The sequence below is a fragment of the Aulonocara stuartgranti genome, assembly GCF_965226115.1.
Source record: "Aulonocara stuartgranti genome assembly, chromosome: 6".
NCBI classification, from domain to species: Eukaryota; Metazoa; Chordata; class Actinopteri; order Cichliformes; family Cichlidae; genus Aulonocara; species Aulonocara stuartgranti.
This window is the reverse complement of record NC_138944.1, coordinates 32,889,670-32,895,669: the sequence shown is the minus strand read 5'-3', so window position 1 is coordinate 32,895,669 and position 6,000 is coordinate 32,889,670.

Here is a 6,000-nt window from a genome sequence, read left to right as displayed (position 1 = left end):
ACATGTAGGCAGTTTGAGGGTCAGTCAGTGTACAGCTGGTGATACAGGTCAGTGTGACAGACTCTGCTTTTCCCCCTTGAGTCTTCAATATGTGAACCTCTTTAAAGAGATAATAAATATATTTTCTATAAGTCACTATGATATATATATATAAATCAATGGAAAAAGTAATTAAAAAAGAGGTTTTTTTTCACAACAGACAGTTTTTCTGGAAACGTCACCTCTGGGATATGTGATGGAGCACGGCTCATCTACTGATGTCTGCTGAGAACACATTCTCCCTTTAGCATAGGTCACACTGAAGCAGGTCTCTGTGATGGAACCTGAAACAAAGACATAATGTGTGACTCATTCTGTTTATTTTGTAGAACAATAAACATCATGACTCACCCACAGAGACTTCAGGGGCTCTGAGATGCTCGTAGCCTTTGACAGCACAGGAGTATGTGATCGCTTCCTCACTGCTGAGCAGCTCTTGGTACCAGGGAGACCAGTCCTCATAGAGAAACTCTCTGTTCTTGTACCAGATGTAGGCTGCAGGCTTTTCAGTCAGAGGACAGCTGCTGCTGCACATCAGTGTTACTGTCTGTCCCTCTGTGGCAGGAATCACCTTTACCTGCAGCTCTGAGAGGATGATGGAGAACAACGTTTACAATGATGTCATTTGGAAAGTAATAAATGAGTAAAAGTCACTGTACCTGTAACAACTTGAAGAGTAATTCTTTTGTACCAACAGTGTCCTGGACTGTCTGTAGTCTTCATACAGCAGTAAGCGTTTGCATCACTCTCTCTTAGATCATTGATGGTTAAAGTTGGGTTTTTCTCTTCAGACGTGTTGTACGTTACACGTTGTCCATCCACAGAGAGCTCACTCTGAACAAACTTGTAACCATCCCAGTGTACAGTGAACCATTTTCTGCTTGAACTCAGATGTTGATGTGAGCAGTGCAGATCCACTGATGAACCTTTGAAAGCACAGATCCTGGTTTCTCCTCCAGTAACACCTTTAACACAAACTTTCATTAACAAAACAGATTTTTTTTTCTAACATGAGCATTTATTTTATTCTCTGTTATACGAAATCAGCTGAAATTAGTAACTCATTTATAAATCATACGTATAATAATCATATCAACTTTTATACTTTTCTCTGTCAGTATGTAGCGGTGCATAATTTATCACTCATACCTGAAATGCACAAAATGAGTCCCAGAAACATCAGTTGAAAATCTGTCAACAACATGATGGCTGTAGTCCCACTTTCCAGCAGGAAAAAAATATAAATAAAATGAATAAATAAATAATAATAATAATAATAATGAATATTAAAAAAAATAACTGCTATGTTCAAATACAATGCAACACAGACTGAACGATAGTCAGGGCTGAAACTGGACTGCTGTATCACATTAATGTGGCGATCAAAACTTCCTTCCTCTTTTTCTCTGAGAGCGCGGGCTTTTTTTTTTCTTTTTGTGTGCCCCGAATTTGAAGGAGTCAACATGTTAAGGTTATTATTTTATTGTTGTCACTTTGATTTGACCAACAATAATTTATTTTACTAATGTTATGTTTTGAGCCTTCAGTGAGTTTTGCAGTTGTGTTAAGCTGTGGAGAGTTGATAAAACTGTTGTCTGCACTTGGTTTTTGCTGGAAACACTTCAGTCATGAAGAATTTTCGACTCTGCCTCGGTGATCATTAAGTGTACTGCAGAAAAGTCCAAAGTAATTTGATTAAGAAAAGCAATATATAACTGTTTCTATGTTTTGGGTTTTTAGTGTGCTCTGGATGCATTTGGTCACCTGGTTTCCTGGCTATCTGAAGACCAAAGTTTAAAAGTTGGAACACGATCAAATAAATGGTGAAAATTCAACAAATGACCACAGGTGTGTGTGTGTGTGTGTGTGTGTGTGTGTGTGTGTGTGTGTGTGTGTGTGTGTGTGTGTGTAGGTTGTACAGCAGAAGTGGAACGGATCCATATGTCACCCTGTATTCTGTGTAGTTATATTGCAGGATTTCACTGGAACATAATGCAAGTTTTCTGCATTTCACACAGCAGTGATGATCAAATAAACAACGAGGGATCACTCATTACATTTATTCAATATAAATCATTTAAACAATCACTGGTTCCAGGATTCAAAATGTAAAGACTCAGTTTTACTAAAACTGTTACCACTGAGATAATTACAATTATTAATAGTCTTTAATACACTGATAGTTAAGTGTCAAAAACTTTTCCCAGCATGAAACATCCAGATAACCTCAGCAAAAAATCATCTGAAGATCCTTTATATGATTAGAAACTATAACATGTAAGCTTCAAGATTAAACAATCCCTGAACTCTGTTTGTAATGTAAATAAAAACAAAATGCAGTTATTTGCTAATTCCTTAAACCAATATTTCACAACACTAAAGGGTTTTTGTCAATTTTTGTATCTTAACAAGAATACAAATAAAAGCACAAGGCTGTTGATCCATGTTCATTTAAAAGTTAAAAGAGTTTGAAGAGTGAGAGCAGAGACGTGAGGTGGTTTATGGGTATTCTGTCAAACATGAAAAAAAAAAAACAAAACAGCTAAGAAGCTGTTTGAGGTTTTAAAGAGTGTGAAAACCACACACATTGTAAATGTGTGAAAACAACTGACAAACACTCCAGCTGAGGTGTCTCTGCTATAAAAATGAAGATTTTCCAACCACCAAACCGATCGGAAAAAAGTCCCTTTTAACCACTATGGTAACAAACTATTCTTTAGTGATCGGACAGAGGCTCGATGATGGAGCAGAGACCAGCTGTGTTGTTCTTACTGAAGATAGAAGTAGTGATGATCATCCTCCATTAACACCTTTAACAGGAAGTTTATTAGTAACTAACAGATTTATTAGAGATTTGCTTATTAGATTGCTGTTATTACCTGTTTTTTTCTTTTTATCATTAATCATTAAATAATAATGTTATATATTTGTTCTGTAAAATCTTAGATGAATTTACGAAGTGTTGCTTAAATGATGCAGTATCGATCTAAAATAATTCAAACAATACAAACAGCTCTAGCTCCATCTTGCTGGGTCAACTTCTCTCTTTCAGTGTGAATGATGAAAATGATGCCAAAAATAACACATTCAGCTGTCTAACACATCGTAGCAAAGTTTAACTTCCTTCTTTCCTTTTGTCTTTTCTTTGTATGTGCATGTTGTGTCTTTTTACCTGAAATATTTTGTGCAATTATTCCTCCTATAATGATGTTTTGTCTGTATTTTAGTTATTATAGGTTGTCTTTAATCACAAGTTATTGTTCAAAGAGCAGAAAGCTGCAGAGGTGTTAAAACTATTGTCTGTATCTGGTTTATGATGGAAACACGTCTGTGGTGACAAAGAATCTCCAGGCTGAAGCTCAGTGATCAGCATGAACAGCTGTGATGATGTAGACCTTACTCTGCTGTCAAGCTGCAGCTGCTCTTTGTATCAATGTAAAGGATCATATTTATTATCGAGCGACCTAAAAACTAATCTAGCCTAAAAAACTCTGACATGTTTCCGCAATCAAACCTCTGTCATAGAGTTTGAAAAGTTTTTGTTGACATCACTGTTTTCTGGTTGTTTTACTAGAATAACTGTCAGGGCTCGGAGTGGACTATTCCAGTAATGATGTCGTACCAACAAAATATTTATACAGTGAGCTGAAAGGAGGCCATTTCTGATGTCTTTGTATATTGACATCATCTCAGACTCCAGCTTTCTGCTCGGTTGTTGTTCAGTTTCCCCTGAACTGCTTTAACATTCATTAGCTCACTTCAAGAGCTCATCAAAGCGGAAACTTTAAGTCCTGCTGATTAACAGTGAATCTCGTGTTTTCTAACATCCTTTAATAACTTTCCAGAGTTTTCCTACGTTTAAAACATTCATCCATGAATGCTTTAGGAGGAGAAACATTCCTACCTGAGACAAACTGAATGAATCCCCAAACCAAAAATCCATCTTCTGCCGAGATCATGACTGTCAGATTTCAGCTTCTAGTCAGAAAGTTAAGTGCATTGTTCGTCACACAGGAACTAAAGCTTAAAAACCCGAACTGACACGACTAAAGTTAGTTCAGCCAAATATAAACTGCAGCTTTAACACCATCAAACTTCCTCCTGCATGGTGTTTTTTAGAAAGAGCAGACTTCTTAAGCTTAAATTTAACTTGTGGAGTTTTTTTAAACAGCAGAAATTTCTCTACATTTGCCTGACTGAGGCTGGAGAAGTGTGAAGCTTAGTGTTTTTCTTTCTTTTAAGTAAACAGTTCCTGCCAAGCAAGGGAACAAACATGCTTTATTTGTTTTGAGAACAGCAGTAATCAGTAGTATTATTTTCATACATACACAATTTAGAAAAACAATGAATGTAAAGCTTAAAAAACACCTCATCTGATCTCAATGGGGAAAGCGTCACAGTGGATATCTATACTGATACAGACTGATGGCACATTGTTTGATGGAAATGAAAACCATCAACCTTCAGAGGGCTGAATTTGATGGAAGTCTGTTTCTAATTGTTTGGTTAATAACATTAACATCAGATGCCTACTGGAGGTCATTTTGTAGGGCTCTGGCAGTGCTTGCTTTCCTAGTTCTCTCCCACATGGTTGCCCACAAATGTGCCCACAAAATGAAACATTTCAGTGGAAATTTAATTGCTTACCACCAATTTTTCGTGGTTTCCTGGTGGTTGGCCTTTTTTTCCCTGTAGTGTGACCGAGGCCTAATCTACAGCACATCGCTGAACAATTCTGGGAATCTGGAGAAAACACTCTGGGCTAGGAACAAGACAAAGACAACACTTAAAGGCCTGTGATCTTTGGGCTTTCAGGCAGGGCTGCAATGAAAATATGCAAGATTCTGTCATGGAAATCACTGCATGGGTTTGGGAATAATTCCAAAAAACACTGTCAGTGAACAAATTTCATTCCTTTACGGTCACTCAAAGTAAAAATCAGCAATACAAACAGAAAATGGAGACCAATGTCAATTAATATGTCCGACCACCTCCTTTCACAAAATGTACTTCAGGGCAGCTGGATAGTATAATGGTAAGACCACACACCTTTAGAGCGGAGATCTCAAGTTTGATTCCCTCCTGGTATCCAGCAAGGGACCTGGCTAGGTCCCCCATACCATAACACCACGTCTGCTGCTCAGACATGATACATTTAAAGGCATGTTGTACTCTGTATGTGACCAATAAAGCTAGTTTCTTCTTATTCTCTGGGAATCACGCTTTCATTCCTCACTTCTTCTCACTTATCAGTTTTTCAGGTAGATTTTCTCTGACAACAGACTTCACTTCATGCCTGTCACTGTGTGTGTGAAGGGCAGAATGGGGTGGATGTACAGTAGGCTAAACAGATTGTCTCCATCAGATTTCAGGTACAGCATCAGAGATCTCTGTACAGAAGAGCACAGTCATAGGAACGGCAATAGAAGATATTGCAGAGAACCCTCAACCCTCAAGTCAGAAAGAAGACTGTATGATGATTTTAAAGACCTGATTACTGCTGCTGCTCTCATCAGAGATTAGAAAATACCAAAAATATTAATAAATGTTAAAAAAATCAACAGCCGTCTAACATGAAAGGCTGAGAACTGACTTGTGTGAGTGTGTCTGCAGACAAACTGCATCCAGCTTTAACACCAGCACTTCCTCATTTCTATTTTCCTTAAAAGAAGAGCCCTCTAGTGTAGAATCATTGTACTGCATGAGCCAGTTCACATAATACAGAACCATTGAATGAATTACTTCATATTTATCATCACAATTATGGGCTTTATTGTTTTAGTTTATCACAGTATCCCAGTTAAACGTGTGATACGACCACATTTTGTTATATTGTCATTAAAAAGCTGTTAGTGCTCACAGTGAGAGGAGAGAGACATGAAGCTGTCAGGGATTAGTTTGAGGTTTAAAAAAAACAAAACTTAATATATGTTAAACTTGCCGACATGATGACTTTAAAGC